We start from the raw sequence: 27780 nt of genomic DNA, 5'->3' as shown, positions 1-27780 counted from the left end.
CAAAGATTAGTAAAAAGAAGTACTTTAATACTTTAATACAATAAAATAGGTATTAATTGACTTACTAAAATTATATTTCATTCGTATTAGCGTCACCAAAACTTTTGAACGGAGCCGCCATTTTCAGTTGAATATCTATGCGGGAAACAAATGACGATCGCAAAGCATGTTTTATAGTACCGTAAAGAATTTGCATTTTGAAATGTTGGCAAACAAGGAAACAAATACTAGGGAAGTAATAAAAAGAAAGGAATGCTAGGGAAGTGATAAATATAAACAAATTCTAGGGATGTGATAAAAACAAACAAATGCTAGGGAAGTGGTAAAATTATAGCGATAAACAGCCATGATTAGTTGAAAAACGTCCTTTCGTACCGTTTTATTGGTCAAAAGTAATATGACGTACTGAAAGTGTAATAGTCGCTTGAAAATTCAGTTCAACAAAATTTAACAACGGAATTTATTTGTTACGTGTTTCATCAGGAAATACATCCTAATACCTTCATTTATTTATTAAAAATTATAGAACCTTTGGGCAGATATATTGGTCTTATTTCTCACAGATAAGGTGTGGAAAGAAGTGACATGTACAGCTGTCAAAAGAAAAAGTGGCCGCTCTCCTGTATCAAAGTTCCCTTCGGATATCTTCGCTACAATTCGGAGACAGGCGATGTTACATGATGTTGGACCACGTTGCCTGATATCTACAGTTATAATTGAAGTATACTGTGTGTTATTCGATAGCATAATGGTAGCGTTCAGGCCTCTTATTCATGAGGTCCTGCGTTCGACTACAACCTCGTGCTTTTTATGTCCTTTTTTGTTCTGTTTTTGAGAGAGACAAACTAAACATAATGGCTCCTTTCTCTTTTATGATTATTTTAGTAATTAACATCAGGTTCATTAATATATTATGCCATGACTTTATCATTATCATTATGATATTGTGGCTGCAAATGGAAAGAAAAAAATATTTTTTTTTTCAATAAAATATCTTTCGTGGCATAAACATAACAAATTTACTGGCGTCGGCCTTAAAACATTCAAACAATTAAGCGATCAAAAAACAAATCAAAAAGCCACAATTCAATATTTAGTCTATCTTCCTCTTATCTCGATCATCTTGCAGTCGAGTGGGCATGGAATGGACTAGTCTTTGCAAATAGCGACTGTTCTTAGACACGATATTCCAGGCATTCTGAACATACACACATAAATGTTCTGTCCATGGGCAGGTCTTACATTGCAAACCCAGCAATCTCCAATCTTTCCTATTTTCTGCCTTCCTCTTAGTCTCCGCATATGATCCACATATCCTAATGTCGTCTATTATTCTTTTCAACCAGAGACCCAACCAATTCCTTTTTCTCTTTCTAATCAGTTTCAGCATCATTCTTTCTTCACTCACTTTTTCAAACACAATTTTATTTCTTATTCTGCCTGTCCACTTTACACGCACCGTTCATCTCCACATCCACATTTCAAATGCTTCAATTCGTTTCTCTTCATTTCGTCGTAATGTCCATGTTCTTTCCCCATACAATGCCACACTCCACACAAAGCACTTCACTAGTCTCTTCCTTAGTTCTTTTTCCAGAGGTCCGCAGAAGATCCTTCTTCTTCTATGAAAAGCTTCCTTTGTTCATGTTTGCAGTTTTCTTGGGAAGGATAGGCCTAAATGCGGTAACATCCCGTTGCTTTCCGCACACCACTATCTCTTTCGCATCTTATTAAATTCCAAGGGGCCCAAGCGTGGAGATGAGGAGAGTGGATTTGACTAGTTGGGCCCTCCGGACTTCACCGAAAGTCACGGCAAGGGTTAAAAATATTAATTCTATCAGGATGTTTGACCCGGTCAGAGACCGGGAAATCTCAATTAGCCTTTGCCCCCCGCATCCTGGACTAGTTTCTACGAATCATCAGAAGATCTTAGAGTGTGATTGGGCCAATTTTTCCAAAAATGTTTCCACACTTTTGCTCTCGTAGCTCAGCGGACGAACGTCGTAATTTAAATGTCAACGTCTCAGGTTCAATTCCTCGTTACTCCTTTTCATTTTATTGTGGTTCAAGGTAGTATAATGTAATAATACAAAAAGAAAAACTAATACCAGTATTATGCAACTGGATTTTTCCAAACCTAATATTAAATTTATGTTATTTATATCGCTAAAGAACGATTACAATATAAATAACTTGAATATTATTTATACAGTATCACTAAAGAACGATAACAGAATATAAATGATAAATATCGGTTTGTTTAATTAATATATTGCAAAAGAACAATAACAATATAAATAACTTGAATACTGTTTTATAATGCTAATGAAGGAAAACAGAATATAAAAGGTAACTTGAATATTATTTAAATCGCTAAAGAACGATAACAATATAAAAAACGTGAATATTATTAATATCGGAATTTCACAGATTTATTACAGATGTATTTAAGAAATTGTAGAAGAATAGTAAATAGTAACAGTGTCCTATTTATTCTTCTTGGAGCCAAATTTGTAACTTTTAAAAGTGTGGTTACTATGTTGAAGTGTATGTGTTGTAACGGATGCTTGATTTGTTATGTATGTGAGTCAGTTATGGGATGCTTGTTGTCGTCGCAATGGCGTAATTATAATTTGATTGTGTTCGTGTGACTATTGTGTATTAATTTATGATGTATGGTACGGAAAGCTGCATATTTGTGTTATAGAAGTGTTACGTATGTGTGTTGTTAATGTTTTTGTATGTTTCAAATTGATACCTGATATTTGTTTTGCAATCGCAATGCCTAATTTACGGATTGTTTATGTTTTGTTTACATCGCGTAAGCTAATTTAATTTTCTTTTCCATTTCTCTTTATGCTTATCTTTTTTGTGTATAAAACTTTAGCCCTAACATACATATGTAAAATACGGCTAACCCCCATTGGAAATACAATAATAATTATTATTCATATCGTTATAATACGATAACAGAATACAAATGATGACCTGAATTTTATTCATGTCTCTGAAGAACGATAACAAAATATAAATAACGTGATATCCATAAAGAACGATAACTGGATATAAATGATAATTTGAATATCATTTACATCGCTAAAGAAAGATTAAAAAATAAAATGAAAACTTGAAAAAGGCCCGAACCCACGACCTTTGAATCATTAAACAAGCACTCTACCGCTGGTCTACGAGGCGTATATATGGAACACTTTCATAGTTCCGGAACTGCTTGTACAAGCACATGCATCGTGTAACATCGCCGCGACCCGAAGTGGACTTTGAAAATATTCAGTGTTCACGAGTGCGGCCACTTTTTTTTTTTTTTTGACAGCTGTACACCACCATAAAACATAGCTGTTCATGTTTAAAATGCAGCACAGCAACGTTCTTGTTTAGTCAACTGTCCGAAGACAGGTCTGAACTTCACAAGTGATACCAACAAGACACCATTTATGAGGCAACTAGACTAGGAGATAATGGGGTAGGGTGGCCAGCAACGTATGTGAATATATTTATAACTTTTACATCCATTATATTTTTTATAATAGTTCGCACTTTGTACCTATTTTAAATGTCTATTTAGGATGTTTTAGCTGGCCATGCCTGTGGCTCAAGTGTTAGAGCGTTGGTCTTCCTCTCAGACCGCCCGGGTTAGATTCCCGTCCACGTCGTGGTGGAATTTGTGGTGGAGTACTCCCGTTTCCCTCCATCATTCTACCACAGTCTACTATATACAGTCGCGAAGCTCAATATGTAGTAAAAATGCAAACATGGGTAGTTGCCCACCACTAGGATCGCTACTATCGCCTCATCATCGCAGATCTCTCTCCTAGCAGACGACAAAATATGTTACACTTTCGTTGTCGTGTTCTTTTGGAAAAATTAACACCTTCCTTCAATTATTGAAATATTAAATGCATAAAGTTAATTTATTATTTTAATGAAGTACGTATATTAAATTCCACCATAAACTCGAAGATACCTGCAAGAAATAAGTTAATATAATTTTTGTTTGTGCAAAACGAACTGAAATTTACTATAATAGCTTCACTCATTCAAGATTATAGCGATAATTAACTATGAAACAATAAATATTAATTTGCATTTCCCTTTACAACAATAATAATGGAAATATGAATTAATGGAGTAACTTACGTGTACCGGTACTTTTAGTGTAGGCTAACGTAGTTAACAAAGAGGGATGAGGTTAAGCAATAATAATCACACCAGAATTGGAAATAAAACGTGATCAATAAATTATATTGTAACAGACTTTTTCTACGTCTCTAGTAAAGCAACAAATAAAAATAACAACAAAATTAACAGCTATAATTAAAAACATGTCCTTTGAAAAAAAAAGTAGGCCTAAGCAATAATAATCCCACCAGAATTGAAAATAAAACGTGATCAATAAATTTCATTAAAGAAAACTTAATTTTTCTACGTCTTTAGTAAAATAACACATAAAAATAAAACAAAATTAATAGCTACAATTAAAAATATATCCTCTGAAAAAAAAATTAGACCTAACCTTTATTTCTCTGGAAATTTAGCAGCCTAAGTGACAGAACTTTAACCGGTATCTAATGTCCTTTCGGTTAGACTGAAACATTTCATTGTGAAATTTAAGGATATAATGTATTCTAACAGTCACAAAGAACTTCAAAATTAAGAGTTTTGTTTCTGCACAGCATTCTTGTGGAAACCCAGGAACCTTTCTGAATCTTTCGGAAATCGGAAAAAGGATAACTCTGGCCTCTTTCTCTTACTGTTGCTACAGTTTATAGCACTACAAACGTTTCCTCCTTGTCCCATATTATTATTCAAATTATTATATTTTAGCCATTTAACATTTTCATTACAACCAATAACGAACATATCACAAGCATCAATGTGAAATACGCAACGAGCTAGCACTCGATAGAAATACGACACAGTCCAAAGTCGACTATGGAAAGTCTATTGTTTCTAGTTGCTAACCGCTTGGAGCACTTTATCACGAGATTTGCAAAAAAAAAAAAAAAACACCTCAAGCTTCGCGACTGTATATAGTAGACTGTGATTCTACTAACACTCTCCACCTTCCCTTCACTTCATCTTTCATATGCTACAGTAAAAATAGTTTGGGGTGAAGTCTTAGTAGTACAGGTTTCCGATGCTGATATAGCAAAGGCTTGGGGCGCCAGGACCCTGGGGCTTTTAACACTATTCGTATGCGGACGGGACCTGAGTCCATCAAGTCTGAGGCAGAATGTCCTACCTGACAGAGTCAGTTGGTGAGAAAGGGCTTGGATTTATCAGACTACTAGTCCGCGAAACGGGACCTGACTCTATTAGGGTCTGAGACAGGATGGCCCACCTGTCAGCGTAGGATTCCCGAATGTCACCCAGGCCACCTGTCGGACTTAGACAATCATCGTATATATAGGGCGCACAATGAGCCAAAGCCTGCCTAAATGTACGGACGGACCACTCCCTCAGCCCTCGTAAAGCAAGCCTAGAATGTTTTAGTGCATTTTTGCCTCCTAGAAGAGGCGTCGCCAGCTTTCAAGCTAGGGGGAGCAGCTTAAAATTTTATAGAGCTTACAGGGAAAGAAGCGGACATAAGAAACTAGAAACATTTGTAATGATAAGGACATAATTGTTATTTAATTATTTTTATATTATTAATAAAATGAAAATTAAATACAATGCAATGCAATACAATACAATATGAAACGATGAAAAATTCACAATATGAGAGAAGAGAAGGTGATGCTTTTCTCGATCAGATTGTGACAGGAGATGAGACTTGGGTGCGGTATGTGAATGCAGAAACAAAGCTTCAATCAATGCAGCGGGGCCATACTCACTCCCCGAAAAAAACCCACAAAGTGTCGTCAAACACTTTTCACGAGGAAACTCATGGCAACTGTCTTCTGGGACAGAAAAGGAATTTTGCCAGTTGAGTTCTTGGAGAGGAATGCCACAATTAACGCTGAGCGTTACTGTAACACACTAACAAACTTGAAGAGGGCCATTCAAAACAAATGTCGTGGCATGTTGAGCTCTGGGGTGATTTTCTTGCATGACAACGCCCGGCCGCATATAGCGCGTCGTACTGCGACCAAACTGCAAGAGTTCAACTGGGAAGTATTGGATCTCCCTCCCTAAAATCCAGATTTGGTGCCTAGCGATTACCATCTCTTCATGCACATAAAAACGTGGCTTGGCTCGAAGCACTCTGACGATGATGAAGAGTTGAAAACCAGCGTCGTAGGTTGGCTTCAGTCGCAGGCGGCCGAATTCTACGATTGCAGAATTTCAAAGCTCGTCAAACACTACGACAAGTGTCTCAATGTGACTGGAAACTATGTGAAAAAATAAACTAGATTGTGTATACCTTCAAACGTATTGTAACCCAATTCTGTAACGCCATTCATAGGTTTGGAAAAAATAAACGGAAGTTACTTTGTGAATAGTCCTCGTACAAGCCGCTGAATGCAACTGATAGGCGTTTTTTTCTTGTGGCTGCATTTACTTCAATGGAAATAATTTCTAACGCCCGCATTATTTGTAAGATGTGCTCCTTAAACATTCTCATGCACTTGTGTTCTTCAGGTCATTTGGTCTCGCATAGGCGTGGGATGTTTGGTATCAATTTTCTTCTCATTACAGCCTCGTGACAAAACGTAATATTGTCCTTTATTGTTCCTGCAGTATTGCGGATTTCAGGTATTTTTAATTGGCTTATTTTACGACGCTATATCAACATCTCAGATTATTTAGCGTCTGAATGAAATGAAGGTGATAATTCCGATGCAATGAGCCCGGAGTCCAGCAAAGATAGTTACCCAGCATTTGTTCATATTGGATTGAAGGAAAACCCAGGAAAAACCTCAACCAGGTAACATGACTCGGCCGGGAATCGAACCCGGGCCAGACGCGTAACCGTTACTCCACAGGTGTAGACGATTTCAGGTATTGTGTTCAAATTATTTACGACCAGATTTAGTTTGTGTGAAGATCAATGAAAGGTCAATGCGTTTTGATACGTTTCCCGCAATATTGCTTGGACTCCACCTTCTCAGCCAGTCATTAAACCCAAGCCAACGCATTTCTCGGGATCCATTTCTTCGCTTATGACAAAATCGTCAATGGCTTTAGCAATGATTTTCGAGATAAGCGCTTCCAGTTCAACAATGCCAACAAGTTTCTCTTTGATTTCATCGGCCTCTGTGTTGAAATACCGCAACCCTATGGATAACTACTCCTTTCCCGAAATATCGGTGGTTTCATCTGCTAGTAGGCTATACGCGCATGCTTCTGTCACCCTACTGACGATGCTCTCCTTTGTAGTAGTACTACATAAAGAATGATTTCATTCTGAATCTGAACTGATTGGTATGTGGCATTTTTCTTCCGATGTTGAACATGTTTTTTCAATGATTGGTCTCCCGCACCTATTCGTAAACTGCATAAATCTTTCAGCACTCCCTCGTCATGATGCTTACTCCGAAGCGGTGAATCGTACGTACCAGAAAATGTCACACATGAAATTATTGAAGATATTAAGTTTTTATTTTCTTCTACGATTTTCTTAGAAAACTGGTAAATTTGGATGTTTACCAGCACTTCCTGTAGGAACAATCGTGCAGCTTTAACAACGGTATTATACCAGTGAGTGTTTGTATGTCCTATATAAACCTCATGCACATCTTTATATTTCGTGACAGGTGTTATTATCAAAGAGACCAGAACCCTGTACCGTAAATAATTTGCAGTTTGAAATGTTGGCAAACAAAGAAACAAATGGTAGGGAGGTGATAAAAACAGAAGAACGTATGTAAAGATTAGAAGAAATAAAGTACTTTAATTCAATAAAATAGGTATTAATTGACTTACTAAAATTCTATTTCACTAATATTAGCTCCACCAAAACGTTTGAACGGAGCCGCCACTTTCAGATGACTATCTATGCGGGAAACAAATGGTGATCGCAAAGCATATTTTATATTACATATATATATATATATATATATATATATATATATATATATATATATATAAATTTCATTGGGTTATTTTACGACGCTGTATCAACATCTCAGGTTATTTAGCGTCTGCATGAAAATGAGGGTGATAATGCCGGTGAAATGAGTCCGAGGTTCAGCACCGAAAGTTACCAAGCATTTGCTCGTATTGGGTTGAGGGAAAACCCCCGGAAAAAACCTCAACCAGGTAACTTGCTCCGACCGGGATTCGAATCCGGGCCACCTGGTTTCACGGCCAGACGCGCTGACCGTTACTCCACAGGTGTGGACAGCATATTTTATAGTACCGTAAAGAATTTGCATTTTGAAATGTTGACAAACAAAGAAAGAAATGCTAGAGAAGTGATAAATCAAACAAATGCTAGGGAAATGATAAAATTATAGCGATAAACAACCATGATTAGTTAAAACACGTCCTGTCGTACCGTTTTATTGGTCAACTCCTTGGCCAATCAGGTATCGTGGGTGGGGCTACATCACGCACGTCATACACACTTCTAGAAGTGTTCCATATACTTCGTTTGTGGTCCGGTTTTCCAGAGTATTCCAGAGTTTAATCGCACAGACCGCTTATTTAGTCCTGACAGCTCAGCGACGCGAAAAAGGGGAAGTAATAGGGATAGTGGGGAGAGCTCCGGAGTAGAGATAACGGCGAGCGGTCGGTAAAAGAATGCAGTGCATCTTAATTGTACTAGAAACATACCCCTCTACCGCACGCATGACATCCGATCGCACCGACGACGGCAAGCGAGAGACTAAACCAAACACCCCTTGGCGAAACTAAATGGACTCGCCTGACCCAGGCGCAAATCCCCGGGACTGTCAGGACTAAATAATCGTACTGTATGTTCCAGTAGTCCAGCATACTTTACTTTCTTTGATATAATAACGAACAGATTTTTAGTTATAAACTTTTTTTGTTCTCGTAAGTTCTCAATTTTTGTTTTCCTTTTATTTTTTCATCATTAATTTGTCTACGGGGGCAGTTGCCCTCCCCTTTCACCTGACGAAGCCCTTGCCTACTAGTTTTAAGTGCCTAAATCTCCGAGCTCTACTAATGACTACCAGAAGTGCACATCGCCTTATGTTCTATTTATAATTTTATTCCATTTCCTTAATTCTATAAGTGATTAAAGTTTGTGGTAGTGGCATGAAATATGAAAAACGTAAAAGACTATGGAGTTTCAGGTCCATAGTAGATATTTCATTTGATGATGACATGATTCTTCAGGCAACATTGAACTCACTGCACTGATAATGAAATGTGAAAGTTTGATTGGCTTAATGGTATGCATAGAACACCTGCATTTTATTAGTGAATAATAACGTAAGTAGAATGTAACATATAGGCACTCTTTATATGGTATCACAAAAGTAACATTAAATAATGAAACGCGCTTATTTAAAAAAAATTAAGCAAAAAAACTACTTAAGTTTGTCATACTGATGACTATGAAACTCACAGGAAATGTTTACAATTAATAAAAACATCCTTATATAAACACGAAATGCAATAAGATAAAGTCGAATAATATGAAATGATTAGATAAAGTCACGGGATGAGCATGTGTATCCGTTCATATATGTGTCGGTGAGATTAATATGTCAGTTGATACAGATGCACGACGCAACTTCAAATAATGAAAAGTAAGAAACAAAATTTAATATATCGATGGCTAAGAAGTGATACCTCTTATCTGTAAATTTTCAGGCGAATAAAAAAATGCTTTAAAATTTAATTTTTAAAGAAAAAAAGACAAACTTATTATGTATGTTTCATCTTTCAAAGTTCTTCTACTCTTGGAATCAATAAATACATTCTAGTTTACTTTACTGTGAGTGGAAAAGTGGAAAGGGAAGACAGCATTGTGTTAAGTACAGTCTTATAAAGAAGTTTCGTCGCACAGATTATGATTCCAAGAAAGGAGGCAGTGCGCATGATCAGACATACAACGAAACAATACTAATTTTATTACCTCAACTAGTCTCTGACTTGTGAACCAGGTCGCTCGTCCTCTGATTATGCGCACTGCCTCGTTTCTGGGAATTATAAAGTATCTGTACGACAAAACTGTTTTCTAACACTGTAGAGCCGAATCCAAACTCGTGGCATCTGCGCGAAAGATGAACTGGCATCCACTTACATGGACTCGCCCAAGAGTCTTATTGGGGGAGGGGTGTTTGAACAGTACGCACAATGAGTAAGCAGTCGCTTGGAAACGGACGCGCACAGCTTCTTTCTGAGGCTCTCGCAGTTTGGTGCCACGAGTTTACGATTGGGATCTATAAGTGTTTGGATAACAGTGAGTGGAAAAACTATGACCCCCCCCCATGATACGAGTACTTGACCAATGGTTTTAATCATAGCTGTAACTTACGTCGGCGTGCATGCAGTACTCCTTCTGAGTGCACTGATTCGTTTTGCTGATAAAATATGTTATATAAAAAATGATATGATTTTTTATAAACCTCTACAATATAAAAAACTACATACTGTATTTCACTATTTCTTAATACACTATTAAGCCTACAGAAAGCCAAATAGAAGGAAATCCACATCATCACAGTGTTGTCTGAAATGTATGGTAAAAATTTCATTATAGATAGACCTAGTAATTTGTGAGAAAACGGGTCATTTAGTTGAAAAAATGTAATCTTAAGTAAATCACATTTAAAATAAAAATTTCCACAAAAGTTAGCCTATTACAGAAAAATTTTTTAAAAATCCTGCTGATTGGTAGTCTTCATCTTCTTCTCTGTCCTGCTCACCTAATACTCCCCTCATTCTCCTGGATCTTGCCTCTTTGGTTGTGTTTGTTACCGCTACCTCATTCGCAATGTGTCCAACTTTGCCATGTTTTTCGAATATTATATCCTATTTGAATACCTACGTAGATCCTTCAACACCTGCATTCTTGCAGTGTAACCATCATTAAATTCGAGTACAGCATCTAGTACACCTAATTCCAACGATGACATACCAACAAACACATTTTTTTGGACAAGATACAAAACAACGGTATTGAACGATTCATTAGTATTCTGAGCTCTTCCTCTCAAACATTTTTTTTAGTAAGCCAGAATGGGCAAGATCTCGAAACACAGCCTTTGTGAAGCATTAGTTTTACTACAATACAAGCCAAACCACAGTCTTCCAAGATAATTAGTTCCCGGGATAATTTTTTTTTGTGAAAATTTTGTCTCTACACTAATATTTTTTAAAATATATTTAAAATAGTAAATATTCGAATATTGTAATAAACAAAAAAAAAAAAAAAACAATTCAAGCAGGGTGAATCATACTTTCATAGAGTGTAAAAAAATAAAAATGTTAATTTCTTTCATTTTTTGGGTCTTGATGACTCCTCTTAATTTATCTGCGTTAACTGGTTGTTTACATTTGTTTACGTAGCGTTATACTTTTATTTAGGCTTTATAGTTAGACTTACTTTTACGTTTAATTTATCTTTGTTAACTGGTTGTTTACTTTCGTTTAGGTATGCTTCATTTAGGTTTATTTATAATTAGGCTTAATTTTACGTTCAGTTTTCTATGTTACAGTAACTGGTTGTTTACATTTGTTTACGTATACTTTTATTTGGGCTATATAGTTAGGCTTATTTTTATGTTTAATTTATCTATGTTAATTGATTGTTTACTTTCGTTTAGGTATATTTCTATTTCAGCTTTATTTACAATTAGGCTTAATTTTATGTTCAGTTTTCTATGTTACAGTAATTGGTTGTTTATATTTGTTTACGTATACTTTTATTTGGGCTATATAGTTAGGCTTAATTTTACTTTTAATGTATCTATGTTAACTGGTTGTATACATTTGTTTACATAAACTTTTATTGGTGTTTTATAAGGCTTACTTTTACGTTTGATTTATCTTTGTCAACTCACTGCAGTGAGTATGCAGGATTTTATCAAGGGAGTCATTATTAAAATTGTATACAATTTACATTATCACTATTTTAAACGTTGTGTATTATTATTATTATTATTATTATTATTATTATTATTATTATTATTATTATTATTATTATGAACCGTCAAATGCACACAACATTAAACGAAAGTTACACAGTAAAGTCTGAACTCAAACTAACGAACGTGTGAATACCACTCTTAAAATAAGCTTAAAATCGACAATGCACAATATTTAACATCTGCACTGCACGACTGTCAAAACAACTTTTTCAATATGTTTCACAACTAGTTAAATTTCATATTGTGTCGGGTTCATTTTATTACATGGTCGATAGGCAGTAGGTCTCTCTATAATAAAGACAGCATTGTTTTAATTCGAACATTTGCAGCACCAAGCACAGGGATTATGTTGAAGGAGGGGTAGGAAGACTATGCCTTATGTCAAGGACTTAAGGAGATCTCGGCAGCTCAACTATAGAAAACCAAAATGAATTACTGTCCTTACTAAACTTCCCTCGTCCCTAAAGATGAATCCTTACATAGCGTCACTTAGGCCTACATTAATGACCTTCTTAGCCAAAACGCTTACAAAGATTAACACAGTTTAAAACAGATGAAGATCAGGCACCGAAAATAAAAGATGTCATCAATGTCTTACTCTTTTTTGTTTTTAATTAGGTTTGTCTTGTAGATTAGCTAGACAAAAACATCCCCTTGGGCCCTTTACATCCGTTTAGCATAGACGCAATGTTCTACATCGATCTAAAGCTGTGCTGACACAAATTTAATGTAATTTCCTGTCTACGTGTGCTTTCGCTTGACGTTTAAAGACAATTGACGGTAAATAGGGAATTCTCTTCTTCCCAGTCTGAACCCCTTGGGGTATCATAGTGAGTTAAATTTACCTCTTTATCGGTCGTATCAAAGAATCAATATGTAAATAAAAATATGTATAATAGGATTGGAGAATTTTGTACCATTTGTCCGCTTATGTCATACCCGTTTTTTTTTAATATGACTTGAAAAATGACGTCTTACAAATATATAATACTGTATATTAATTATGTAATTTTTTTATGTACAGAACACAGTATAATCTGGAAATAAATTATTTTTGGACTTGAACAATAATTTGAGAGAAGTGTAGACTATTTTAAAAATTAACAGATTGTTCTTTCCAGTAGGCTTAAGGGGAGGCAGAGGTGAATATTTCAAAATCCACAAAATGTATCCGATTTGTTTGAAATTGATCATGGATACTAAGTATGTTATTAGTAGACTTCGTTGAATTGCCACACGCAGCATGCAATCAGGTTGCCGATGTAAGGTAGTATAGAGGAGGTGAGAGACCGACCGGTCTCGTAGTATAAGCAGTTCATGTTAAGAGTTGTGACCGGTCCAAATAGATAGAGCAGCTACAGCTAATGTATACCTATGTAAGCACTTGTTTTTGCATTACTGTGGTTGGAATAGTCAAAGCTTAACATTTGTTCAGTGCAGACAAGAATTCTATCAAACATACTACAATGAGAGTGTTGCTGTTCCAAACAATTGCCCCTAGAATACCCTTACCCCCGCAGCCATTCTTGACCCGTTGGGGAACGTGGTTGGGTGCTGTTAATTATTATGCAGAACATTGCGGCAAAATAATGGAGGTAATTGATGCATTGGGTAGCATAGACAGTTCCGCTGTTGCAGCAGTAAAATCATTGCCTTCTGAACAGCTATTGGAAGATATTCTGTTTATTGATTCTAATTTTAAAATCGTGTCCAACGTATCATCCTGTTAGAATCGTCTAAACTACAACTCTCAGAACCCCTTAATATAGTGGATAAAGTATCACAAACCGTTATCCAAAATAACAATTCACTAATTTCAGAAAAAGTGAAATATAAGTTGAGAAACATTATAGCTAAAAATTCTGCCTATTCACAACTTCGTATTATAAATGATGTACTATCGGGTCACGACAAGACATCTGAAGTTGGTGTACTAAAAAATAGTGACTTTCCGTTCTTCAAATATGTTCATATTACATCGGGTGATGTTGAACGTACATTTTCCAAAAATAAAAACTGTTTAAGTGACCATCGGAGGAAGTTACTTTGCAGTCGCTCAAAATGTACGTAACTCTTCACTGCAATGAACATATTCAAGGATGATGCGAGTATCTTACATTAAATTTTAAGAGTTAATATATCTCACTATAAAATAATTGTGTATTTACATGTTTAGACATTTCCTACTTCAATGATCATTCATTATATTTCTTAAATGCAGGATACAGGTTTTATTGTAACCGTAGTATATTGCTCAGTGTTTACATTGGAGGCATACTCCATCCTTTGCACGGCCCCTTCTCATACGGTCTATACCGCGTGCGCAGTAAACCTTGCGATTCTCGTGGCAATTCCACGAAGTCTAGTTATCAGTAATGGACATACCAAGTTTCAACTTTCTAAGTACAATAGTTCTGTAAATATTAATAATTTTATAAAACTTTATATCGTTTGATATAAAATGCTCCATGCACCATATTGTAAGAAATTTTCAATATTTTTTTTTTATTTTTATGTTCAGAGAAGGTATATAAATAATGATAAGTATTAGTTTATTATGGGAATAATAAAGTAATACAGTTATCTTGGTTTTAATTTCATACTTTTAAAGGGCACAAAATAAAAAAACTAACATCGGAATATGAAAATAAAGATAAAAATGGAAAAAACCAAATTTTCATTTTTTCTTCCGTTCTTGTTCAAAATTTCACCTCTGCCTCCCCTTAACATACATACTAATGTACATTCACGACACGATAATAGATATAATTTAGCAATAACACATATTCGGATATGAACAACAATATTTTGAAAGACATTTTAGAATTAATACACTGTTATTTTCAGTGAATTTACGTACGTACATTCACATAATTTTATGGTAACTTTGTTTAAGACAGCATAAATAAAATACTACGGATATATTATTTATGTAGTAAAACCCCCTTTATGTTGGATTAGAAATAAAATAACATATCTAAATTAATGTAAATATATTAATAATAATAAAAAATCAGTTAACCTCAGCGAACCTGGGTTCACCTACACCAAAGTCTTTGACTTTACCACTACGCTACAGAGAACTATGTACTAGAGTAGTTGAATTTACGTGTTATGAATGCTTTCATGTTTGCTGCCTATTATGTTTAATTTTGAATTTATAAATATTAAACAAAACTGTGTTTTATGTCATATTATAGGCCTATTGTATATTCATGTCACATGACACATTAAATCAATAAATCGTCCCTCATTTAGGTAATTTTAATTTAATGTTATTTTGTTTATTATTTCAGCAGCAATATTGCCGCATTTACAATGGAAGAAGAGTTAAAACAAAAGAAGAGCGTCACAGCGCTTCTTATTCGTGATTGGATGACGTCCAATTTATATTATATATGCATGCTTGAACGTATTTCTTTCTAATTGTTATTGTCTTCAATAATTTAACGTCCATCTGTCCTATTTTAATGTAGCCTATGTTCTTCTCCTGGTTATGAAGTTTAAATGTGTAAACTTTGGCAAATATCGGCCAAAGCGTGTAGATTTGTATAGAGTACATACATACTGTAGCCACATTGATTTTATATATAAGATTTATAGTTAGGCCTTATCTATGTTATCTATGGGTTGGGTTACGTAACATTGGGGGTTCCACAAGAATCAGTGATCGGACCGTTACTATTTCTAATCTCCACAAACGACTTGCCTAACAATTTGATGTCTCAAACAAAACTCTGCCGAAGACTGAATATTATACAGAAAAATAAGCGACGGAACTGATGTGAAGATATAACAAAGAAATCTCAATGAATTCACTAAATTGGCTAGAGTAAACAACATTAAAATAAACAGGGGTAAAAATATAACTCTATCATTTAGTAAACAGAGAGAAGCATACAGTAACATTTACAGGATTAAATGAGTAGTAGTCCTTCTTAAAAAAATTGCAAATACTTTGGAGTAAATATGTGATAACCCTAGGTGGGAAGGTCAAATAAACCATGTAACGAGGAATATTTGGAAATCTTCACACTTTATCATGAGATTAATTAGGAAAAGAAGCGACAGTTTTAAAGAGACAACATATACAGTATATAAGTCTTGTTCGTACAGCCATTATTTTTGTGATAACGTCCGTTTTAGCTGTCAAATAAGATAATAGTTTTATTTTCTTCTTCACGTATACAACTGTGTGCACTTTACTAATATATTCGCTGTTAGATTTAATTATAATCTATCTTTAAAACATTTGTTGTTGTATTAAAAAGAAATCTCCATTATTCGTTGTGTTCGATCTGCAACTTTTCTGTTCGTACACTTATACGTATTGCATTATCTCACCCTTTCAAAATACGCTAACCGCTTCGTGCTTGCTATTGCTGAGTGGTGGCGTCCATTGTTTATATTTTTACCTTGCAAGCAAGACAGTACTGTACTAAATGGCGAAGCGAAAGCAGCTTTCAAAAGATCTGAAGAAAGTGATTGTTCAACTTGCCCTTACAGCCAAGTCTTTAAGGGAAAAAAATGTAAAATTGTTGGACATACACATTCAAAAGTTGAGCATATTGTAAACAGATTTAAATATGAAAGGTCTTGGAAGAATTTGAGGCGAAACCCAAAAGAAAGAAAATTAAATGAAAGGGACGAAAGATACATTGTACGAGAAATTCGACGTGACCCCAGGTGAAGTGTTCGCAAGTACAAGACACTATAGGAAAAGAAATGTCTAACCAGACCATTCGTCGTGTATTGTGAAAACACGGATGTCATGGCAGTATTCCACGTAAGAAATCTTTTATTAGTGAATCAAATAGAATAAAAAGTCTCCTATTTGCAAACAAACTTGTTTCTAAAAGGAGGACTATAGGGATCTTGATCGTGTAACAGGTCCGACAAGACGAAGATAAATCTTTTCGGCTCAGATGGTTGCAACAGAGTGTAGGGGAAGGCAAACTCTGCCTTCAGGAAAGAAAATATTATTCCTACTGTAAAACACGGAGGTGGTTCCATCATGATATGGGCCTGTATGTCTTTCTCTGGAGTCTGGAACATACACTTCATTGGTGGAATTATGGATAAAATGATGTACAAGAGTATTCTTGTGACAAATTTGAAAGAAAGCGCTAAAAATATCGGCTTTCAGGGTAGTTATATATTTCAACATGATAACGACCCTAAACACACCGCCGAAATCGTCAAGACCTGGCTCATTTGGAACGTTCCCAATCAACTCAAAACGCCACCTCAATCAGAGGATTTAAATTCTATCGAACATTTGTGGCCGATTTTGAAAAGGAGGGTACGAAATATTAAGGTAAAATCTATTCCTGAGCTCAAAAGAATAGTGGCAGAATATCACCTCCGAGGTTTGCAAGAAACTTGTCTTTTCAAAGAAAAGAAAATTTGAGGAGATTATTAAAGTCAAAGGATATGTTACAAGATATTAATTTTGTGTAATAGTTGGCAATTAAGACTTTGAAACGTACAAACGGATTAGACGTACGAAGAGAAAAGTTGCATAAAATGTGCACTTTTTTATTTTGTATGTTTATTTATACTGATTTGAAAATTTTGATAAAGCTTATTTTATATCCTGAAAAGAAGATAATTGTTTTTTTTTTATATTTTAATTTAACTCATTAAAAAAATTTCATTTTCGTTAATAACAGTATGTATTTTTAATAACAATATTACTGTACGAACATGACTGTTACATACTGTACATCACTCGTCTATCTGATTATGGAATATGGAACGGTTTGCTGGGATCCATATGAAAAATATCAAATAGACGCTCTGGAAAGGTTGCAGAAAAGAGCAGCAAATTTCGCCAAAAGGGGCGAGCAAAGGGTTCGAAAAATATGTAAATGAATTGGGCTTGGCTGCTAGGCGTAAAACAGCGAGACTTTGTGCACTTAAAGGCGTATTCGGAGAAAAGAACCTAGGAGATGTAGGACGTAGACTTTTCGGACCGACATTTTAATCGAGGGCCGGGGAGAACACAGGCATAAAATTAACACAAGGAACCAGAAGACTGGCATGGGGAACCTTTCGTATCTAAATTGAAAAATAGACAATTGGAACCAAGTACTTACAACGACTTTTGAGGGCTGTCCTCTAACATTCAAAAGGTCAACAAGTAACCTAGGAAGACGCATAAATAGCAAGGCTTTAACGAAATGTAGATTGTTATGGATAATACGTAATTCGGTAGAAGGAATTATTACTATTCAGTTGCTATTATTATTATTATTATTATTATTATTATTATTATTATTATTATTATGTTATAACTATTGCAAACTATTACAAACTTTGGAAATATTTGAAACTAGGGAAGGTGAGCTAGGTTCGCGTATTGTACAAGGCCTCATTAGGTATATGGGTCAAATAGCATGGGTAGATAGTATCACGAATTAAAAAGCCACCTTATTATGGTAGGGATGATCATGAATTTAAAATGGAAATTAGACAACAGAGAAAATGTCTGTAAATTTTCATTCGTAATATTGAATAAGCAGTCGTGGACAGCCGATAAGGGGTGGTCCTCCAGCTTGGGGGTTGGGCGAAGGGCTAACAACCCATCACCGTAAAAAACAGCTTGTTACGAATCTCTACAATAAGTCTCGGAATAGGACTGATTCTCTGGCACGACCACAGCAAAGGAATAAGGTTTTGAGATTTGGCACTTGGAACGTAACTAGTCTTTATAGAACAGGAGGGGTAACATTAGTAGCAAAAGAACTAGCTAGATATAGAATAGATTTCGTGGAAGTACAAGAGGTTAGGTTAGATGGGAATGGCATATCACAAATAGGAGATTACTTGTATTATGGGGAAGAAAACAATAATCACCAATTAGGAACAGGATTCTTTGTTCATAAAAGAATAAAATCAGCAGTAAAAAAGGTCCAATTTATCAGTGAAGGTTATCATATTTAATACTTAAGGGTAGATGGTGCGACATCATAGTTATAAATGCTCACGCCCCTACAGAAGAGAAAGACGACCATATAAAGGATAGTTTCTATGAGGAATTGGAACATTCTTTTGATCAGTTCCCTAGATATCACATGAAAATTTTATTGGGGGATTTCAACGCTAAAGTAGGACGGGAGGATATTTTTAGACCAACTATTGGAAAAGAGAGCCTACACGCAATTAGTAGTGACAATGGAGTTAGATTAGTCAACTTTGCCACATCGAAAAATTTAATTGTCAAAAGTACATTATCCCATAAGGATATACATAAATATACTTGGACTTCACCAGATGGATTAACACACAACCAAATAGATCACATCTTGATAGATAAACGGAGACATACTAGTATAGTAGATATTCGAACTTTCAGGGGTGCAGACTGTAATTCTGACCATTATTTGGTGATTGGAGAATTAAGAGAAAGATTATCAGTAGCCAAGCGAGTAGAGCAACAAATTAATATTACTAAATTCAATATTTTGAAATTAAAGGACGAGGAAGCTAAGCAAAATTATCAGGTCGAAATTTCGAATAGCTTTACCACTTTAGAAAGTTCCGACGAAGTTGAGAAAAAATTAGATGTTAATAGCGTGTGGGAAAATATCAGAGATAGTATCAAAATTGCAGCTGAGCAGAGCATAGGTTATTATGAAACTAAGAAAAAGAAACCGTGGTTTGATGAAGATTGTTGCATGGTAGTAGAAAGAAGGAAACAGTCAAAATTGAAATTCTTACAGGATCCAGTTGAGAAGAGAGATAATTATTTCAATGAAAGAGGGAAGCAAGTCGTACACTTAGGAATAAAAAGATAGGTTACTTGAAGGAAAAACTGAATGAGGTAGAAACAAATAGTAAGAATAAAAACATTCGAGATTTATATAAGGGTATAAAGGAATTTGAGAACGGATATCAGCCAAGGGTAAACGTGATCAAGGATGAGAATGATGACATGCTTGCAGACTCTCCATCAATCCTAAACAGATGGAAAAACTATTTTGCGCAACTACTAAATGTACATAGGCCAAATAGAAATGATCGGGACGAAATTGAAATACAAACTGCTGAGCCATTCATACCCGAACCCACACTTTCAGAAGTCGAAATTGCGATAGAAAATCTGAAAAAGTACAAGTCTCCAGGTATCGATCAAATTCCAGTAGAATTAATACAAGAGGGTGGAAGTGCATTATATAGCGAAATTTATAAACTTGTACTTGCTATTTGGGAAAAGGAAATTGTACCAGAACAATGGAAGGAGTCCATAATTGTACCTATTTTAAAAAAGGGGACAAAACCAACTGTGGTAACTTTCGAGGAATATCACTTTTGTTGACGTCGTACAAAATTTTGTTCAATATCCTTTTGAGAAGATTAACTCCGTACGTAGATGAAATTATTGCGGATCATCAGTGCGGTTTTCGGCGTAATAGATCGACTACTGATCAGATTTTTTGTATTCGACAGATAATGGAGAAAAAATGGGAGTATAAGGGTACAGTACATCAGTTATTCTAGATTTCAAAAAGGCAAATGACTCTGTTAAGAGGGAAGTATTATATGATATTCTTATTGAATTTGGTATTCCCAAGAAATTAGTTCGATTAATTAAAATGTCTCAGTGAAACATACAGCAGAGTCTGTATAGGTCAGTTTGTATCTGATGCTTTTCCAATTCACTGCGGGCTAAAGCAGGGAGATGCACTATCACCTTTACTTTTTAGCTTCGCTCTAGAACATGTCATTAGGAAAGTTCAGGATAACAGGCAGGGTTTGGAATTGAACGGGTTACATCAGCTTCTTGTCTATGCAGATGACGTGAATATGTTAGGAGAAAATACAGAAACGATTAGGGAAAACACAGAAATTTTACTTGAAGCAAGTAAAGCGATCGGTTTGGAAGTAAATCCTGAAAAGACGAAGTATATGATTATGTCTCGTGACCAGAATATTGTACGAAATGGAAATATAAAAATTGGAGATTTATCCTTCGAAGAGGTGGAAAAATTCAAATATCTTGGAGCAACAGTAACAAATACAAATGACACTCGGGAGGAAATTAAACGCAGAATAAATATGGGAAATGCGTGTTATTATTCGGTTGAGAAGCTCTTATCATCCAGTCTGCTGTCCAAAAATCTGAAAGTTAGAATTTATAAAACAGTTATATTACCGGTTCTTCTGTATGATTGTGAAACTTGGACTCTCACTCTGAGAGAGGAACATAGGTTAAGGGTGTTTGAGAATAAGGTGCTTAGGAAAATATTTGGGGCTAAGAGGGATGAAGTTACAGGAGAATGGAGAAAGTTACACAACACAGAACTGCACGCATTGTATTCTTCATATAACATAATTAGGAACTTAAAATCCAGACGTTTAAGATGGGCAGGGCATGTAGCACGTATGGGCGAATCCAGAAATGCATGTAGAGTGTTAGTTGGGAGATCGGAGGGAAAAAGACCTTTAGGGAGGCCGAGACGTAGATGGGAGGATAATATTAAAATGGATTTGAGGGAGGTGGGGTGTGATGATAGAGACTGGATTAATCTTGCACAGGACAGGGACCGATGGCGGGCTTATGTGAGGGCGGCAATGAACCTTCGGGTTCCTTAAAAGCCATTTGTAAGTTAGTAAGTATAGGCCTGTAAAGAATTGGACTCAGCTGTCTGCAGTGACTTTTGAGAGCTGGTCTTCCCTAAGGAAATTTAAAATTAATTTGACATGTGAATTAGCTAATTAAGTTAATATGTAAGTAATTACGTTTGCACGTTAATATATAGACTAAGTTAATACGCAATTAATTTCATACGCAGCTATTTTTATACGCACATAATTTTATACGCAATATTTTGGCACGCAATTAATGTGATACGTAATTATGTTGATACGAAATTAGGCCTAATTGATTTGTGATTAAGTTAATATATTTAATTATTAATTTCACATATAAATAATTTGATATGTAGGCTACAAAATTTCGTTGACAAATTATATCTACTTTAATTATTTAGATTTACTTTAATGCAGCCTGTTGGATTAAGAAAACAGTGGTGTACAAACTTCAAACGGAATGTGAAATTTTATGTTGTTATTTTTATGACATCTTTCTGTTTGATATTATCGATATTATCTGTAAAACAAAAGTACTAACACCAGTTTCTTAATATTGCAGTGTATTTTAAACGTTAATAACATAATAAAGAGTTAAAATGTAGTACAACTATACTCTACTAAGTGAATGAAACATCATTCATAAAGAAAGTGATATCCCAAAGAAAGAGATTGAATATGACATGGTAAGATGAAATTGATATTGATATTGATGGTATCTTTAGCCTTATAAAAGTAATCAATAGAGTAATCAAAACAATATAGTACAAAAGAAAGTTCCCTAAGTATATGTTTTAACTGTAGACCTAACTAATATTACATATCAAAATTCTTATCGCATTATGCTTTTAAGATGATATTGGTACGCAACTTCCTTTTCTTCAGAATATTAAATTATTTTTTCAAAATCTGCTGAAGCTATAGAGACGTTTTTACAATTCATGGGCAAATATGTTTTGTTTATGATGTAACAGTAGTTGCTTTGTTAATTCATTTCCTTATAAACATTTTCCATGCGAATATTTTCAAAAATTTCAATACACTATTTTCAGTAGCTAATACGTATTTGCGATGTATTATATTTACGAAAACATCGTTTCAGTACCTGTAAGCTACATATAAATAAACATATCTGAAAATTTCACTTTTCTGTAAAAAAAAGTTGAGAAAATATTCCTTTTGAATAAAAAGCAAGTTTGTGAAAATTGAACATTAAAATTGAAATTTACATTCTTTATAATGCAGTTATGCTTCTCTGACAAATCTAAAGTTAACATGAATACAGTTTTAATAAGTTCTTTTCTCTTTATCCATTGGGCCAGTGCTGGCCATCCCTGTATATAGCTCGACTAAGCGGCAGCTACCTCTCTCGTCTGTCTCTTTCCTTTCCGCTGTAAAGCGCTCAGGCTCTCCTGAGTTCTAAAGCGCACGCTTGCGCCTGTGGGCATCAGTTGACATGATTTATGCCAGTATGTAACCCCCGAATTGAAATACATTTAATTTCATTCACTAGGAATTCAGAATTTTATTCACTGCACTAACTGTAGTACAAGAAGTAGACATATAGACATACCACTCGAAAAGAAAGTTTCAGTAAAATAATTTTACATACAACCTTTAACTCGTAGGCTGTCCTGAATTATAAAATTTAACAAAGCATGAAAGTATCGACCGTTGAAAGAGTGATATTTACGAAGCTACCAACTCAAAGATTCCCTAATTCGGTTTCTTAGTTTCGTTTAACGTGCTACCAAATTTCTATTATTGCTAGAAAGATGATAGGCTCAGAATAAAGACTTAATTTGAGGAAACAATTGTGAAGTCCACTAGACCTAGGTTACATAAAATATAATAAAAGATTCATTAAAGGCGTCAAAACTGTCCAGGATGGAAAGACATAACGAAAAGCAGAGGTGGAAATAATGAAAGAGAAGTGGAAAAAAGAAGAAGTAGGAAAGATTGTATAGAGAAAAGGAAGGAAAGTGAGAAAACAGATGAAGAAGTAACAGAAATAAAAGAGAAAATGTATATACAGATCTAACAGGTAAGATAAGGAGGAAAAAAAACAAAAAAAAAGAAAATAACAAAAAAAATGAAGTGACAGTTGAAGATGAGACTAAAGAAGGAATGAGGAGTGAAAAAAAAGAAAATAACAAAAACAATGAAGTGACAGTTGAAGATGAGACTAAAGAAAAAATGAGGTATTGTTCTTACATAGGGCGAAAGAAAAGAAAACTATAGATTTTATACCCTGTCAATTTCAATTGTAGGTTATACTATAATTACAAGATGTCAAATTGTACAGTTTTGATACGAAAACTAAAGGAAATTGCATTATATGAATTTAATGTGGAATAAAACTGGCGGAAATTGAGCTTCTACGTAACAGGTTAATATTGTATGAGGCTATTTTCATACCTATCCCTTCATGGTAACTGCAGAATTCAATTTTTTCCAGTATGAAACTCGACATTAAATGGAGTCTTAGTGAGAATTTGTAAAACTACTCAGGAACAACACAGACTATTTCTGCCACAGCAACACAGCTACATTTTAAAATTGTACTGCATGTGTGTTTATGATGGGGGCGGACGAAAGTTCTTGTCCATGTAGAGGCAGACAGAGCGTTCAGGCAAGTACAGTACATTAACATACAAGCCCAAGAGATAAGGACGAAATGAACGGAAAAATTTATAGATCGCTTTTCAACACCCGAGAGATTGTCGTGGGAGGGAAACCAACTGGCACGTGTATCGCCTGCATCAACACTATGTTTGCGTTTGTCTATATCGAAACAGCTGAAAACAAACCAGTTAGGCCTATTGTTGTAATTTTCAGTTTTCTGTATAGGCGTATCTATGATCATATACAGTTTTTGTTGAATTAGATCATTGTGCACCTTATTTCTAACGCTCTTCACACATGATGAGCATTAGTGCCAGTATAAAACATGTTTAAAATACTGTGATATTGTTTCAATTATTTTTTGAGTCTCAAAAGATTTTGAATTTAATTCACTTCATATACCTTTAGCTGGTAGAGTACATCATCTGAATGTTAGATTTACGTATGATTACAAAGATCTAGCCTTTACGATTCTACAAGAGACAATACAGAAATTTATTATTGTAAACGGATACTCCATAAAGAGAGCTTTAATTTTGCTCTATCCATATCCATAGCTACTATTATATTTATCGTAAGATTTAATATATGAAATCTAATTTAACTGAAGGCCAAAAGGCGTAGCTCAGGCGGTAGCGCCTTTGCATGCTAAAGGTTGATTCACAATATGCCGGGAACAGAAACGACAACAAGAACGAGAACGAAAATAATGTTAAAATAAATGTATTTAAATGTGAGCAATCACAATAGTTAATTGTCAATGCTCACATTTAAACACATTTATTTTAACAATATTTCCGTTCTCGTTCACGTTTCCGTTTCCGTCCCCTGTTTGTTGTGGACCAGCCTTAACCCGGGGCTCTCGTGGGCGTTGTTGGTTCGATTCTCGCTCGGGCTACTTGATGTAGGTTTTTTCCGAGGTTCTCCTCAATTGTAAGACAAATGTTAAGTAATCAATGGCAAATCCTCAGCCTCATCTCACCACATACCCTGTCGCTATCACAAATTACAAAGGCTCTAATTTGCACAATACTGTATTTGATACATAGTCGTTAAATAAACAAAAATTTAAAAAATAATGCAGTTAGTGTTCTACGTCTTTATTAGAATTTTGGGAGTTACAACCGGGGGTGTATTTCAGGCCTGGCGGGTCCTGGCGGCGCCAAGGTACTATTTTTCGAGGCCATGCGGCGCCAGGGCACTTTTCTGATTTTCATATTATCGTCAAATTTTATTCTTATTTGAACAATAAAGTGAGGTCTACTTCGTAAACCTAACAGCCTCTGTATCTACATTCGAAACTATGTATTTTCGCCTGACATTCCGTTACCGGTATGATGATGATGATGATGATGATGATGATGATGATGATGATGATGATGATGATAAAGACGGCGACGGCGACGACGAAAACAACTACTGCCGGTACTACCTAAATCCCACAGCCAGGGCACTTTTTTGTTTAGGGTTGCTGTAGGCCTACATCACTGGTTATAAAACACGATATTAAAACTGATTTACAATTTGAAACAAGATGACAGTAACATGATATTTTGGAAATGTTTTGTCCGCAACAATTAGGAATTGACCCCCAATTACTTCTTTGTAAGTAGCTTATTTATTTTACAACTTCCTTACATGCACAAAAATAAAGTAATTGTTTTTGAGAGATGTTATGTTAATGCATCTTTATTCTTTTCAATGAAATGCTGTAGAAAATATTTATACATTCATATACAGTTGAAATTTATAGCTAGTTAAAAATTGAAAATAGAATGAGAAATGTTTAGCTACCATCATAGTGCATAAATTTATTTCAAATTTGCATACATTATAAACAAAGAAGTAGGTCTATCTCAATATTCTCTATCTAGAATAGAAATCCATATTGACAAATGTAAATAACTTCCATGCTTTCAATTACATCAGCGTGAATAAATTACGGAAGCTTTTTTTTATGGTTTTTAAATTAATATTAAAACTTCTAGTACACAGTACTAACAAATTACATTGCAACACTGACTTTGCTCTTTAGACGCATTTACACTTATGTAATAACTAAATATAAATTACCTTCTAAGAGTATTATACGTAGGTGGAAAATCATCTGCTACATGCCGCATGAATTTGTTGAGCTCATGGTACGCAATTTGCTTCGGCGCACCCAATGATATCACCTGATGTTCAACAGGTGCGTTGTTATAACGGACCTATATAATTCTTGTCCGAGATTATGATCTCATTCAAACAATTTTCATCTACAATAATAAGAATTTTTAAATTAAAATAATTTTAAACCTGCTTCACTTCTGTAAATTTCATGTCACGAATTTTAATTTTAGTTTATAATATTTATAAAGCCATCAGAAATGATATAATTGGCAGATCATTAATTCCTACCTTAATCTTTCGACTAAGAGTTCAATTTATGATAAACTTTCTTACGGACCATGAAAACAGTGACCAAGTCATATTGTGATCACGAACCTCGTGAGGAAATAATACATTAGCATGGATGTTGTATTCATATTTATAATTCAATAGTAATTAATGATAATCAACATGTGAGATAATTGTTATCACTTCTAGCGTCACACATGCTTTGAATTACATGTCGTGTGTTGCAAGTAACTTCTCGAAATAAAAAGATACAGGTGTTCATTATTCAACAAAAGATAAACTTTCGTTAGAAGGAAACATGCGTACAGCTTACCTGTAATGAAAGTTACATTCCGTCCATTACGTCTCGCACTCTTGACAAATTGTCTAATTATAATTGAAAATCACACACACTTGTTACGGAAATATTTGGCTTATTCTACAACAAAAACAAAGGGTTAAAACTTAAAATAGAATCATTAACTATGTACATGCATTCGCTATCATGACAACAACTGAGCTATGAGATGGTCGGCCGCTTTCTCTGTCTGGAGTCTCGCAACGTAGTGGGGGAAAGGGAGGCGTGACAAGCCAAACCAAAGCACAAGGTTGCACACAAATACTACCTTGGCTCTCGCATTCTCTCTAGGGTTGTGTGTGTGTTACCTGACGCTCCGTCCCACTCGTAGAAATACTGCATGCAAGTAGAGAGACTGGCACAAACGATCACATCACATTAGGTGATGTTGATAAAAGCGAGATGTAGCCTAATGAGTGAGATTGATGGTTTGATCTGGCAGAGATTAAAGTCGCCTGTGAGATGCATCTCGCAATATAAGTGAATAAAATTATTATTTCGCGAATGAGATGAAACTTTATAGCAAGAGATGTAAATAAATCTAGCCCATTTTTTTCTCTCTCTACGAGGGCGGGAGGGGAACATTCCTGTACACCGCGACCTGAGGTCTATTATGGGCCCCTGGGATGAGTTGCAAGCCTATCGACCCCACCTACGCCGAACTGACCTAATGACCAGTCATCTAGCCCAATAAAATATTACGTGATTCTAATGCAACTCCATTCTTGCGTCGTGTATTCGCCTGATCTGAAATAAAAATGACTTCAACTGTGATGAAAATTCATTGTTAAGTAAGTT

The 27780-nt window shown here is 35.0% G+C and overlaps 1 protein-coding gene across 4 annotated transcripts in view; it reads right to left on the bottom strand.

The window, feature by feature from the left end:
- The window catches only part of LOC138707912 (KN motif and ankyrin repeat domain-containing protein 1-like), a 437992-nt gene extending 410803 nt beyond the window's left edge, over positions 1 to 27189 (bottom strand). For all 4 annotated transcript variants that reach the window (XM_069837957.1, XM_069837958.1, XM_069837956.1 and 1 more), the window contains exon 1: positions 26959 to 27189. The gene's annotated coding sequence lies outside the window, so the exon portion shown is untranslated. The remainder of the gene's footprint in view (positions 1 to 26958) is intronic.
- Between the last annotated feature and the right edge of the window lie 591 nt (positions 27190 to 27780).

This window comes from Periplaneta americana, chromosome 10 (assembly GCF_040183065.1).
Source record: "Periplaneta americana isolate PAMFEO1 chromosome 10, P.americana_PAMFEO1_priV1, whole genome shotgun sequence".
Lineage (NCBI taxonomy): Eukaryota > Metazoa > Arthropoda > Insecta > Blattodea > Blattidae > Periplaneta > Periplaneta americana.
The sequence above is the reverse complement of the archived record's forward strand: the minus strand, read 5'-3'. Positions and strand labels throughout refer to the sequence as shown.